Genomic DNA, 15,525 nt, shown 5'->3' on the forward strand with positions numbered 1-15,525 from the left:
GCCTCCCACACCTGTTGGTCTGACCTCTACCCCGCGGCCGCCAAGGGAACAGTCGAGGCTTTGGGCCAAATTTGAGCTCACTCTGTCTTTAAACCTCTAAATGCAGTGCGGAAAAAACTGGGGACTGTGCCATGGCAAAGCCTGGGGCATTTCAAATCTTTTTCTGGATTCGCACCAGCTCCTTTTTACAAGCATCTTTATCCGAAACTCAGTCCAAAAACCCAGGTGGCTGTTGCTCAACTTTTTTTTTTTTTTTTTTTTTTTAATCTAGCGGCTTCTTTGAATAGGAGACCTTTGTACAAGAGAGAAATATCCTCCTTTGGGCAAGAAGCGGCCTCCATTCTTTCATGGTTCTGCTTCCTACCCACCACTTTCTCTCCTCTGATCTCAAAGTAACTTAATAAATAGGAAGAAGGGAACATAACTTTCGTCGTTCGCCTAAGCTCCTAGCACTGTACTAGACGTCTTCCAAACATGATCTCATTTACCCCTACAAACAGCTGGTAGGTAGACATCATATCCGTTGTAGAGATGAGAAAAATGAAACTCAGAGACCTAAGTATCCTGGCCAAGGTCTGCCCATCTCTAAAGCTTCACCTCCTCGCCATCACTTTCCTGAGCACACCTAGGACATGTTTCAACCCCTGAGATCCTAGTATAAGAGTTTTGTTTACCAAATACCGGCTACTGTGCCAAAAGAGATCATAGAATCAGGAGGAGACAACGAACATCTCACCACAGGTGAGCCATCCTTCCAGGAGGCACTTTTAAAAAAAACCCACAGAAAACTGCTATGGACTTTCGAAAGACTGGGGGTAGGGAGTGGGAAGGTGAAGGAGGCTAATAGGGAGGAAAGTGAATGATTTGTGTATGATTTGCTAATTTAGACAGTAGGTAGTAATGATAATTAAGTCATTCTTCCCACACAAATGACACAATTGACCCACAATTAGCAAGACAAGCAGTTTGGGCTGTTTTTCCAGTAGTGTGATAGTGGCCATGTGTCATCGACAAGACCTCACCCACTTTTTTTTGGAGTGTGGGAAATGGCGGCCAGATTTGAGGTACAGTGGAGATGGAAAACATAAGATCACAATCATTTTATTTATTTATTTATTTATTTATTTATTTATTTGAGAGAGAGAGAGAGAGAGAGAGAGAGAGAGAGAGAGGAGGTACACACACAAGCAGGGAAGGGGTAGAGAGAGAGGGAGAGAGAATCCCACACAGGCTCCACACTCAGCACAGAGCCTAACAGGGGGCCCAATCTTACAACCATGAGATCATGACCTGAGCAGAAATCAAGACTCAGAAGCTTAACCAACTGAGCCACCCAGGTGCCACATAATCATGTTAATCTACTTAAAAGTCATTCCTTAAGAGCCTAAATGTCCATCAACTGATGAATGGATAAAAAAAAAGTGTGGTTTATATACACAATGGAGTACTACGTGGCAATGAGAAAGAATGAAATATGGCCCTTTGTAGCAACGTGGATGGAACTGGAGAGTGTGATGCTAAGTGAAATAAGCCATACAGAGAAAGACAGATACCATATGGTTTCACTCTTATGTGGATCCTGAGAAACTTAACAGAAACCCATGGGGGAGGGGAAGGAAGAAAAAAAAAAAAAAGAGGTTAGAGTGGGAGAGAGCCAAAGCATAAGAGACTCTTAAAAACTGAGAACAAACTGAGGGTTGATGGGGGGTGGGAGGGAGGGGCAGGTGGGTGATGGGTATTGAGAAGGGCACCTTTTGGGATGAGCACTGGGTGTTGTATGGAAACCAATTTGACAATAAACTTCATATATTGAAAAATAAATAAATAAATAAATAAATAGTCATTCCTTGTAGAATGTTCAAGAATTATATTCAATTTTGTTATGAAAATCCTACAGACAAAGGTGAGTTTTGTTTAATGAGAGTTATTGTTTAATGGGTATAGAATTTTCATTTGGAATGATGAAAAAGCTCTAGAAATGGACAGCAATGATAGTCACAAAACAATATAAGTATACTGGATGCCACTGTGTACCTAACAGTAGATCTTTTGTAACCCTTCCTCTTTCTCCTCTTTGCTACCCTACCTGACCAAGCAACCACTGACAGGCTTTCTGTTTCTCACATCAGTTTGTATTTCCTAGAATTTTATGTAAATAGAACCATACCTTGTGTATTCCATTTTAACTGGCTTCTTTCACTAAGCAAAATTACTCTGAGATTCAACCATGTGGTAGCATATATCAATAGTTCATTTCTTTGTATTGCTGAGTAGTATTCTATGGTAAGGGTATATCACAGTGTACATATCCATTCCCTTGTTGAATATTTGGGTTTCTAGTTTTTGGCTATTGCAAGTAAAGCTGTATGAATATTCACGTGCAAGCCTTTTTATGGACATATGCTTTCATTTCTCACAGATAAATATGAATAGAATGGGTGGGTTATATGAAAGGTATATGTTTAATTTTTTAAGAAATTGCTAAATTTTTCCGGAGTGATTGTACCACCTTGCATTCCCATCAGCAAGATGGGGCACCTGGGTGGCTCAGTCAGTTAAGCCTCTGACTCACGTCAGACTTTGCTCTGGCAGCACACAGAGCCTGCTTGGAATTCTCTCTCTCCTCTCTCTCTGCCCTCCCACCTGCTAGCGTATGTGTGTGCACTTTATCTCCCTCTCTCAAAATAAATAAATAAACTTTTAAAAATTAAAAGAGAGAGAGAGAGAGAGAGAGAGGTTCCAGTTCTTCTATATCCTCACCAACACTTGGTATGATCAATCTTTTTAAGTTTAGCCATTCTAATAGGTGTGAAGTGGTACCTCACTATAGTTTTAATTTTAACTAAATTAAGTGAATTAAAAAAATTAATGTGCCTGTCATCTGTGTATCTTTTTCGTCAAGTGTTTGTTCAATCTTTTGCCCATATTTTGTGTTCTAACTTATCCCTCCCAGGATGGATTTAGAAAATCCTGACCGACTTCTAGCAACAGAATGTGTCAGCAAGGTTTAAGTAAAATTTCACATTACAAAATAACTTCCAGGGTGTGTCCCAGCAATCCTAAGCATTTTAGCTGGAACTGCCTTTAATATGCAGAACACTTTGAACTGAAATAAATGCTCTTAAGTCAATGCTACCTTTCCAAATTCCCACGTTAAGCAGTTGGGGGGAAGTTGTAACAAAAGATTCTTTCACAGATACAAATCTGTAGATCATATTGTCACGTATCTTGCCACCAGAACGACCATAACAAATGTTTTGGAGAATACATCCTATACATCCACAATACAGAAGTACAAAGAACTATGAAGGCATCAGTCAGTTGTATGAAAGGCAGAGGGGACCCTAGAAGGCTCAGAGGAGGCTAAGACTTCAGCACCTAGCATGTACTAATCAGTATTAGCAATGGATGATGGGCAGTGAGATCTTATAATTTATCACCCAAATGGGGACGCTTTTGAGAGTGAAATGTGGTACTACTAATATTTTTTATCTCATCCAGTCCCGGTAAGTCTCCTTAGTAGCGTTCCTTTTCACTCTCAAAAGTGTCCCTGTTTAGATGATAAATTATATGTGGTCAGCTCACAGATACCACTCACAACAATGCTGTGATGGCAAATATTATCTATTTACATTAACAATCAGAAATTAAGATTCAGGGAGAAAGGATATACAACTTGGCCAAAGTCAAACAGTGAATACGGAGCAGAATTGGGGTTTGAAATCAGGCCTGCTTTCGGATTTCTCAAAAATCAACTTCCTAGATGCCATAAGAATCTGAAATCACTCTTGCAAGGTATATCTGCTCTTTTTTTTTTTTTTTTTTTTTTTTGGCTACACTGTATGTCCTTTTGAGGAGTGCCCACCACTCACTCCTGTGATACTGTTAATCTATCAGTCACAAAGCTACCTCCTTCGACAACAGACGCAGGCATGTGGCAGATCTGTCAAAGGGTTTACCCCCTAAGCACAGTTATGGGTTTCAAGGAGACCTAACCCAGGCTGGGTCCATCAGGTTTCTTTTTGGTGAATAGATATGGAAGTCGAATATTTTGCTTATTCAGACAGAAAACTAACTCAAACTGACTTAGACAAAAAATGGGCTTAGGGGGCTCATGTCTCAGAAAAGTTTGGAGAAGATGTACCCTCAGGCATGACTGGATTCAGGGACTCAGTCACAGGGTTCACAAGCCAGTATCTCCACATACTGCTTCTCTTCTGTTGACTCTCTCCCCTTGGGATCAAATACACCACCAGAAGGTTCAGGTTTGCATCCTAACCTCTCAGGAGCCACAACACAAAAGAAAGTGAAAGTGAACGGGGGACCTGGGTGGCTCAGTCGGTTGAGCGTCTGACTTCAGCTCAGGTCATGAGCTCATAGTTTGTGAGTTCAAACCCTGCATCAGGCTCGCTGCTGTCCGCGCAGAGCTTGCTTTGGATCCTCTGTCCCCCTCTCCCTCTGCCCCTCCCCTGCTCGTACTCTCAAAAATAAACATGAAAAACAAACAAATGAAAAAAACCAAAAACAAAAAAGAGAACAGTTTCCCAAAAGTTCCAACAAAAAGTCCTAGAACTGAGTCTTGTTGGCCTGGTTTGGGTCACCTACCCATCTTCGCCACAATCACTTGGCCACAGGAAGAAAAGCTCTGATGATCGGTCTAGAAGGGGTGTCTGAAATGGCGTGGGACATGAGGAGGCAACGGCCTGCTCTCCCAAAAAGAGGAGCTGAGAGAGGGAAGGTGCACAAACCCAAAAGCAAACCAAAGGAAAGCGATGTTGGCAGACCACATAAACATGATGCCCACTGCACGTGTTCTTTTCAGCGTATGTGAGAAGGGCCCCCTCACTTTCAAGAACACCTTTCAGAGCCCTGCACTTAAGTTTTTATTCATTGCTTTTCATTCTTTTTCTCAAAGATGGCAGCTAAAATTATATAAGCTCCAGCTCCCCCAAATCGAGAGATACCCTATAAAGAAGTCAACCAGAGGGGCGCCTGGGTGGCTCAGTCGGTTAAGCAGCCGACTTCGGCTCAGGTCATGATCTCGCAGTCTGTGAGTTCGAGCCCCGCATCGGGCTCTGTGCTGACAGCTCAGAGCCTGGAGCCTGTTTCCGATTCTGTGTCTCCCTCTCTCTCTGACCCTCCCCCGTTCATGCTCTGTCTCTCTCTGTCTCAAAAATAAATAAACGTTAAAAAAAAAATTAAAAAAAAAAAAAGGAGTCAACCAGAATGCCACTTCCCCCTTCACTTACATTAAGCACCATGTTCTCATCAAATTCTTTTCCCTCCCTTCCCGAAAGCCTGAAATTGAGGTTCTTATCATCTGTGGCCAAGGAATGACATCCTGACGCCAGCCTTCTTCTCCCAGATTCATCTTCAAAATTGAGGCCTTAGAGCATGGATTTCCTTTAAGAAAATAAATAAAATTTAAATTTAAAATTACCAGGGGCACCTGGCAAGCTCAGCAGGAAGAGCATGTGACCCTTGATCTTGGGATTATGAATTTGAGCCCCACGTGAGGGGTGTAGAGATTACTTATATAAATCTAAAAAAACTTAAAAAAATAGAATTACCGTATGATGAAGGAATTCCACTCTTGAATATTTACCCCAAAAACTTGAAAGCAGGATCATGTAGACATATTTGTACACTCATGTTCACAGCAGCATTGTTTGCAATAGCCAAAAGGGAGCAACAACCCAAGTGTCTGTCAATGAATGGATGAACAAAATGTGACCTATACACTGAAGGGGTGAAAACATTTTGCCTTCCTCCTTCCAGATTCTTTGGCTGGTCTAATAATTAAATTGATGTAAGACAGATTAGCAGAGAAAAGCAAAGTTAACTGCATACATATGGGAATCCCATAAAGATATGAAGACTCAAAGGGCAGCCAGGTAATATCTTCTGTATGATATAAATATAAGATCGTGGAGCTAAGGAAAAAGGTAAGGATCTGGAGAGACGAAGGGAAGATAGACCATTCACAGGAAGGCAGAGGAGATGTTTGAAAAACAAAGGTAACCCTGTTACAGAGGTAAGTTTCCTAGGTAAAAAGTTATCTCTAGCAATAGTTCCTTTCCTGCTATAGACCCCCCTTTATAATGGATATTTAGTCAGTTGAAGGGGAAGTAAAGAGCTTTTCCCTAAATTTGCTGGGTTTTGAATGGTTTTCGTTCAAAAATAATCCTTATGATGCAAAGAGACACATTTTGAGGTGGTAAAATCTGCTCCCCTTCAACATGTAATATGGAATATCATTCAGCCTTGAAAAGGAAGGAAATGCTGACATGTGCTACAACATGGACAAACCTTGAGGATATTATGCTAAGTAAAACAGACCAGTTGCAAAAGGACAAATACTACAGGATTCTGCTTTTTGAGGTTTCTAGAGTAGATAAAAATCACAGAAGCAGAAAGTAGAATGGTGTCTACCTGACTTAAAAATCTAGCCGCTTGGGGTGCCTGGCTGTCTTAGTCGGAGGAACATGTGACTCTTGATCCCAGGGTCATGAGTTCAAGCCCCACGCTGGGTATAGAGATTACTTACTTACATTCATACATACATAAGAAAAAAAAATGTATAAGTCTAGAGGCTCCTCATTTGGCCACAGGGCCAAGCCCAACCTCTACTCACAGGGTTGCTGTAAGGGAGATTTCAAGAAATCACGTATGCAACATTCTTACAAATAAGCACATTCTTACAAATATTATCCCATTTAATCATCACAAAAACAATTCCAGGGAGATATGACCGTCCTCAGTTTTTTCACATGGAAGAAATAGGCTCAGAGAGGTTAGTAACTTGTTCAAGGTTGCACAGCAGCGATGCTAGAACTACAATTTAGTTTTTTTCTGCTTCTTAAATCCATGTTTTTCTCATCACACTATGCTACATCATTATAGTTCACAGTTTCCTCAGGGACGGTGTGTAAAGAAAACAGAAAGGTGAAGCTGAGCTCTAGGATGGCTCAGATTTGGAGGGAAAAAAAGAGATGGAGGGAGAGAAACAAAAAAGTACAAAGAAAATCGCTAAAATGAACCTAGAAAACACCACAGAAGAGAGTTGTGGGGTTTTTTTTTAACAATTTTTTTTATTTACTGGTAATGTGGTTTCATTTGTTTATTTTTTTTTTTAATTTTTTTTTCAACGTTTTATTTATTTTTGGGACAGAGAGAGACACAGCATGAACGGGGGAGGGGCAGAGAGAGAGGGAGACACAGAATCGGAAACAGGCTCCAGGCTCTGAGCCATCAGCCCAGAGCCTGACGCGGGGCTCGAACTCACGGACCGCGAGATCGTGACCTGGCTGAAGTCGGACGCTTAACCGACTGCGCCACCCAGGCGCCCCTTGTTTATTTATTTTTAAAGTAATCTCTACACCCAATGTGGGGCTGGAACTCACAAGCCTGACATTAAGAGTTGCATGCTCTACCTACTGAGCCAGCCGGGTGCCCCAAAGCAAATTTTTTTTTTTCCATAGAAGAGTGTTTTATGGGAAAAGGCAAGTAACTACCTAAAATGAAGCTTAAAAAAAGACCATTTAATTTTTCACTATGGTCCTTCTGGATAAGAAGCCTTGGGACCACAGGTTTGGTAGAAATCTAATTATTCGGTTAAAAAGGGAAGAACTGGTGAAGCCCTGGAGGCAGGAGGGGTAGAAACTTCATCCCTAGTGGAAGGAGGCAGAGAAGCAGGGCAGTCCTTAACCCCCAGCCAGCTGGGCAGAGAGAAGCAGAGAGGAGAATCCACAGGGGTACACAAAAGCCCAGGGGTCAGGAAAGCTGGCGAGATGAGAGTTCATGCAGTCACAGGGGCTCACAGTTGCTGAGGGAGGCAAGGGCTTCTTCTGGACTTCTGGAAGAGCCCGCCACCTCTCAGCATCACCCAGCTCCTGCCTCTGTGTCCCCTTCTCCATGTCTCTGTCTCCTTGTCACGCATTCTGTCTTCTGCATCCTTTTACCTTTATCTTGCTTCATTCCCTACTTGAAGCAATTGGTAATATCCTAGTAATTGTATCTACTGTTATTCAGATCAGAGAAATTGCTGACTGTTGGCAGTTCAGCGTTCAAAATAAAACCAGCGCTTAACCAGCTGCCATAGAACATGGCGGTCTGGAGAAGGAGAGTTTAGAAAGAGAGGAGAGGCCAGTCAGCTGTTCACAACCTTCCCAGGACTTTTATACAATAATTGTATGTATGTGCTCATGTACATTCTTCTGGGAAAGGATCGTACTCCTTTCATTAATTCTCAAGGGAAAAAGCGATCAAAGAGGTTCAGGATTGGGCACCTGGGCGGCTCAGTAGGTTAAGCCTCTGGCTCTTGATTTCAGTTCAGGTCATGATCTCATGGTTCATGGAATTGAGCCCTACATCAGGCCTCTGCGCTGATAGTGCAGAACCTGCTTGGGATTCTCTCTCTCTCTTTCCCTCTCTCTCTCTCTCTTCCTCCTCTCTCTCCCCACTCTCTATCTCTAAAAAAAATAAAAGTTCCGATCTCACTGCCTTTCACCTCTATCAAATACAGCTGCTTAATTTTAGCTTTTTATTTTTTTAATTTTAGCTTCTTTATAATAATTTGTTCTCTTGATTTTGATAAGGATATAGTCTAAAAGTTTCTGCTTATAATGAGTAGGATTAACATCAAGAAACTCAGCTCAGCGATCATTTTGAAGTACAAAATGACTCATATTCCAGTGTCACATTCCAATCTTCCTGGTTGGTTATCAAAAATCATAGATAATTTAAGATGGTATCAAAATACTAATGCAGTTTAATTCCTTTGTAAACTTGTTTACTCCAAAACATAAAGGCCAGAGTTCCTATTGAAATGCAATCCCTTTTCATTGAGGCAGCGGGAACCCATTTTTCTAATGATCTAATGGTCTAAATTTCAGCACATAGCACTGTTCTGACAAAGGAGAGTATTTCCAGATTATGCTGAAAGTTGCTCAGCACCTGTTTCTTGAAATAAATGTGTTTAGCTTTTGGCAAAGGAGACATCTGGAAAAGAGGCATTTTGCTCAATAATATTAAAAGCATTAATATAATAAACAGAAAACTAAACTAACTGAATTTTTCTTTTGGTTTTCATTAGATTAGAAACTCCAGAAGGGCAGGAACCATTCCCTTCAACACTGTATCCCCATATTTAATAGGCAGTAGCCATTCAATAAATAAGGAGATGAAAAATAACAAGCCCCTAACAGAATGGATTTTATAGAAAGCATTTTTTTTCTTTTTCTCCTCCTTTTTTACAGCTTTATTGAGATGTAAGTGCTATATAACACTGTGTAAATTTAAAGTGTCCAATATGGGGATTTTTTCAATACATTTATCTATTGCGAAGTGTTTACCAAAATAAGGTTAGTTAATACAACCTTCACCTCACATAGTTCTCATTTTTGTTGGTGGTGGTGTTGAGAACATCTAAGTCCTACTCTCAGAGCAACTTTCAAGCATACAAGATGTATTATTAATTGTAGTCATCATGCTGTACATTAGATCTCTGGAACTTATTCATCCTATAACTGAAAGTTTATACACTTTGACCAACATCTCACCATTTCCTCCACTTCCCTTAACCCCTGGTAACGATCAATCTATTCTCTGTTTCTGGAAGTTAAATTTTTTTAATTGCAGTATAGTTGACATACAATATCCTATTAATTTCAGGTGCACATCATGTGATTTGAGGTTTTTATACATTGGGAAATGATGCCCACAGTAAGTCTAGTTACCATCTGTCACCGTACAAAGTTATTACAATATAATTGACTATATTTCCTGCGCTGTACATTACATCCCCGTGACTTATTTATTTTATAACTGGAAGTTCGTGCCTCCTAAGAATCTTTATGTTGCCCGCCTCCCAGAGGCAAGGTATTGGAGGCTACGAGGCGTTTGGCCTTGAAGGAATAAAGTCCTTTACTCAGGAGTAAAGGTCCTGAAAAATCCTCCTGTGCTCGTCTTCTGAATTAAAGAAAGCTTAAAGTAAGCCCAGATAAGTTAAGTATTGAGGTGACTTAAAAATAAAAATTCTTGGGTGGTGTATCTGATAACCCATCCAAAACAAATGAAATTAAGTAGGTGGACTCATTTTCCAGCCATTCTAGATAAATAAGCACCTATTATATTATTATGTTTGTTCAAGTAAAATCCTTATTCCTTAGGAGAGGAATGTGGTCAACACAGTAGGAAAAATTTTTCCACTCTTTTTTTGTGTGTGTTTAGAATTGGCGACTCTACTAGTTTCCATTTCTTTCTCCAACTTCGCATTTTAAAATGCTTGGATCATGATCATAGATTTGAAAAATATTGTGGCCTCACCTAGTCTTCTTTCAAAAAGTTTTCAAGGAAACTGCTTTGTAAAGTGATGCAGGTGCACTTTACTTTCAGCTTGAAGAAGGTATGGTACGATTTATGGGCATTATTCCCAATACAAAAATAAATCCATTTCAGCTGTTAAAATTTACCTTTGAGTTGTTTCATTTTACTGCTGTCTTGCCATAAGTTATGTCAAAAAAATAAAAACAAAACATATACTTACATGGAATTTATTTTTATTTTTATTTTTTTTTAATTTTTTTTTCAACGTTTATTTATTTTTGGGACAGAGAGAGACAGAGCATGAACGGGGGAGGGGCAGAGAGAGAGGGAGACACAGAATCGGAAACAGGCTCCAGGCTCTGAGCCATCAGCCCAGAGCCTGACGCGGGGCTCGAACTCACGGACTGCGAGATCGTGACCTGGCTGAAGTCGGACGCTTAACCGACTGCGCCACCCAGGCGCCCCTACTTACATGGAATTTAAATGATAACACAGTTAACCTTGAACAGTACAGGGGTTATTGGATCTTACCACCTACTCTCCGTCCCTATGCTCAAAAATCCACATACAACTTTTGATTCCCCAGAAACGTAATTAGCCCGCTGTTGGCATAAACAGTTGATTAACATATTTTTTGTACATTGTGTGTTTTTTTAATTTATTTATTTTTGAGTAATCTCCACACCCAATATGGGGCTCGAATTTACGACCCCGAGATTAAGAGTTTGCCAGCTTTTCCTACTGCGTCAGCAAGATGCCCTTGTTAGGTTTTTACATACTATATTCTTACAATAAAATAAGCTAGAGAAAAGAAAATGTTACCAAGAAAATCCTAAGGAAGAGGAAATACATTTATAGTACTGTACTGTAAAAAATCTGCATATAACAGGGGCGCCTGGGTGTCTCAGTCAGTTAAGTGCTGGACTTCGGCTCAGGTCATGATCTCATGGCTCGTGGGTTTGAGCCCCACTGTGGGCTCTGTGCTGACAGCTCAGAGCCTCAGATTCTGTGTCTTCATCTCTCTCTGCCCCTCCCCCACTCACACTCTTGTCTCCCTCTCTCTAAAAAATAAACATTTTTAAAAATTTTAATTAAAAAAATCTGCATATAAGAGACCTGCACAGTTCAGATCCGTGTTGTTCAAGAGTCAACTGCATAGTATTACATTTTAAACATATGTCCCCAAGGTGAAATTGCACTTTATTAAGACCTAACTCTCAATTATTTATCTTGCACTCCATTTATTCACATATCCTTATATTGGTACATGTGTGTTAAACCCTTCATTATTATCACACAATCAGCCATGGTAGTGATCACCTTTCTATGATGCACGCTTAGGGGAGGCAAACACTTTTCTTCTAAACTCTTAGGTTTTGTAAATGATGACTGCAAATTAAACCAACAAAAGACAGATTAACACAACAGATTTATCTGCATGCACATGGGAGCTTCTCAGAGAAGTGAAAACCCAAAGGACAGGGTTAGGCTTGAGAACTTCTATACTATTTTAGCATGGGGCAATAAATTGTGGAGAAGGGACAAAGTTAAAAGATTTTGGCTTCCAGGGGTATTAAATTGTGGGAAGGTAAATATATGGGGGGAAGAATGAGTAGAGAGAAGGGTTATTTTAGTAAGGTTTGTTATACAAACTCAGCGATAAGATTCTCCAGTGATTAAGAGTCCTTCTTCTTAAGGTGCCTGGGTGGCTCAGTCGGTTGAGCAACCGACTTCTGGAGCCTGCTTCGGATTCTGTGTCTCCCTCTCTCTCTGCCCCTGCCCCACTCATGCTCTGTCTCAGAAATAAATAAACATTAAAAAAAAATTTTTTTTTTTTAAAAGAATCCTTCTTCTCTTCTCGGTACAGAAGAGGGGAGGAGGGAGACCTTCACAACGGGCAATCTGTGCCTTGATTTTAGGCAGAATGGGGGAGGGCAGAGTGTTCCCCCTGGGTCTGCTGTTTCTTAATTGTCTCCACCTCAAAATAACACCTTAAATCCATGGGAGGGGCTCATGTTATATATCTGCTCCTTACTGGTTCCTATCAGCATTCCAAGTGTGCAGCAAGTGGCCACAGTTACATTTATGAGTTAAAATTGTGGTGTAACTGGGGCTCCTGGGTGACTCGGTTAAGTGTCCAACTCTTTGATTTCAGCTCAGATCACGATCTCATGGTTCATGAGATGGAACCCTGTCTCGGGCTCTGCGCTGACAGCGTGGAGCTGGGCTTGGGATTCTCTCTCCCTCTCTCTCTGCCCCTCCCCAGCTCTCTCTCTTTCTCAAAATAAATAAATAAACATTTAAAACTTTTTTAAAATTGTGATGTAGTCAATTATACCTCAAAAGAAATTTCACTGTTACCTCCTCAGGACTGCAGAGTCATTTATATACCCATCCGAAAGACTGGTTAATAAATAACTTACTACTTTGTCAGCTCCTTCAGATGTAAACACAAGATACTGTTCTAGTCAGCATCAACCCCCAAAAGATAAATGAAGATTGGCAAATGTGCTCTTAAAACACTCATCTTTTCATCCAACTCATTTATTCATTCAACAAATGTCTGTTGAGTGTTTATTGTGTGCCAAGTTCCCTCCTAGACTTTGGAGCGACAGGAGTCAGCAAGACAAAGTCCATAACTTCAAAGTTGTGGCTTCCCCTGCTTGGATTTTGCTCTCTGAACTGATTCAGGGCAAGTCAAGATATTTGTCCTTACATCTTTCATTTAACCCAAAGACACGTGCCCGAGGATAGCAGCACATCTAGTTATTTTTTCTAGTTACTGTAGGACTCACCTGTGCTTCTAGGATAAACTCCAAACCACTTGGAGTTTACAAAGCCCTTTTTACATAAAATGTCTAATAACTAGCCTGAAAACACACACACACACACACACACACACACACACACACCCAACAACAACCAAAAAATGCTCTCTGAGCCTTCTGTGTCTCACCTTTGTATTCTGTGTTCTACGCAAGGGTCAGCTTTTAATAATTTAGGAAACCAGCTGTGTCCAGAAAACAGCTGTGTCCTTTTCCATATGTTCTCTTCTGCTTTACCTGGCTCGCTTCCACTAGGCTCATTAATCACCTCCTCTGGGAAGCCTTCCCTGCTCCTAGTCTCAGTCTGGTTAAGGACCCTTCTGGGTTCCTAGGACTTTAACCTCCGTCCTAGAAATGACTGTACTATATTATACCGGTCTAGCCTCTCTTTTCGCTAAACTGTGTGCTTCTTAAATTTAGACACTCGTTCTTTTACATCTATGATGACCATATTAAAAGAAGGGAAAAAAGAAAGAAGGGTGGATGTGTGTAGAAATCGGTAAGAATTCGCCTCAGAGCCCCCACTCTTTTTTTTTTTTTTAATAGAAGCAGACCCACCTGGTCCAAACCAGCACCAGTACTTGTCAGATAAGAGACTTTGGGCAAGTTATTTAACTCAGCTGGGCCTCTTACTCTTAATAATAAGTGCTTAGTAAACACTTGCTTAATGAAAGAATAATAATGATTGTTAGAGGCTTAATTAATATGATAGTTAACATATACAGCACTTAGTCTGTGCCAGGTATTGTTTTGAGCACTTTCTATACATTATCTGTATTGATCCTTACAACCCTGTGACGCGGCACAGTATATTCCTTCTATAGAAGAAAATGAAGACACTGTGGCCCTGCGATGGTGACCTGCCAAGTTACTGAGCGGGCTTCAGAGCCCATTCTCTGAATTATCACTCCCTCCTGCTGGTTGCTGGCTGCAAGAGAGGAGAGAATAGTGGAAGAGACAAGATGATGAACATAAGGATCCCCTGCCCTGCTCAAGAAAAGCATTCTTGGGGCGCCTGGGTGGCTCCGTTGGTTAAGCGTCAGACTTTGGCTCATGTCATGATACGGCGGTTCATGGGTTCAAGCCCCACTTTGGGCTCTGTGCTGACGGCTCGGAGCCTGGAGCCTGCTTCGGATTCTGTGTCTCCCTCTCTCTCTGTCCCTCCTCCACTCGCACTCTGTCTCTCTCTCTTTCTCAAAAATAAAATAAAACATTTAAAAAATTTTTTTAAATCATCCTTTACTGCTATTATCGCATTTCCTGGGGATGACCCACCAAAATCCTCAAAGTGCTGCTCTTCAATCTGACATTCCTAGCTTTTAGCTAAAATTCCCCCTACCTACCAAAAACATCTCATATTAATTATATGTGGTTTTCGGGTCTAGAGGGACAACATAGCTCCTTGACTATGCTTGACTGAAGAGTCTTTCTTCTTAATTGGGACTGTCATCCTCTTTGGCAGAATAGGCAGCTACAGAAGGTCTTTGTGGGAGGATGAGGTCACCCCCTAGCTAGCCAGTCCACCTCACATCCACAGGAGACCTTATTAATTGGGAGAGGGATGTTGGTTTCCTTTCCAATTTCTGAGACTTCCTTCTCATTCACTAAACCACTTAATGCTTATACTTTACTTTTACCTATTATAGATTATTTATTTCTAAAATAACTCATACGTGTCTCTAGGAATTGTTAGTCTCAGGACAGAAGCCTGGGTCAATAAAGCAGACAACTGTCCTCTAAAGACCCCTCTCCCTTCACCTTGTCCACAGGGTGAGTTCCAGCAGTGAGGCTTGTATTTCTTTCTCTCTTTCTTTCTTTCTTTCTTTCTTTCTTTCTTTCTTTCTTTCTTTCTTTCTTTCTTTCTTTCTTTTTCTTTCTTTTATTTAAAAACATTAGAAAGAGAGAGAAAGAGCAGGGGAGGGGCAGAGAGAGAGGGGACCAAAGTGGGCTCTGTACTGACAGAAGACAGCCAGATATGGGGCTCGGACTCACAAACCATGAGATCATGACCTGAGCCGAAGCTGGACACTCAACCAACTGAGACACCCAGGCTCCTGGCACTTGTATTTCTTGACTCTCCCGTGACAGCATAGCTGACTAGAAGACCAAGATAGGGCAATTGATTCTCTTGCCTGGGTATTTGATTCTTGGCCGGTCACTTCAACTTCCTATAAATTTAGAAGCTATAAGGTGGTCACCTTCCATTTTATATGTAGAAAAGCAAATAAAGCAGGTTTATTGGTCAGGTTCCAGATTCCAGCTTCTTTATTAAAGACCCAATATAACCCCAGCTTAAATGAGATAGAAGCATGTTTCCCTTTCACATAAGAGTCCAGGGCTAATATGACAGCTCCATGCATTTGGAGACCCAAGC

The sequence above is a fragment of the Prionailurus bengalensis genome, chromosome C1 (genome assembly GCF_016509475.1).
Source record: "Prionailurus bengalensis isolate Pbe53 chromosome C1, Fcat_Pben_1.1_paternal_pri, whole genome shotgun sequence".
Taxonomy (NCBI): Eukaryota; Metazoa; Chordata; class Mammalia; order Carnivora; family Felidae; genus Prionailurus; species Prionailurus bengalensis.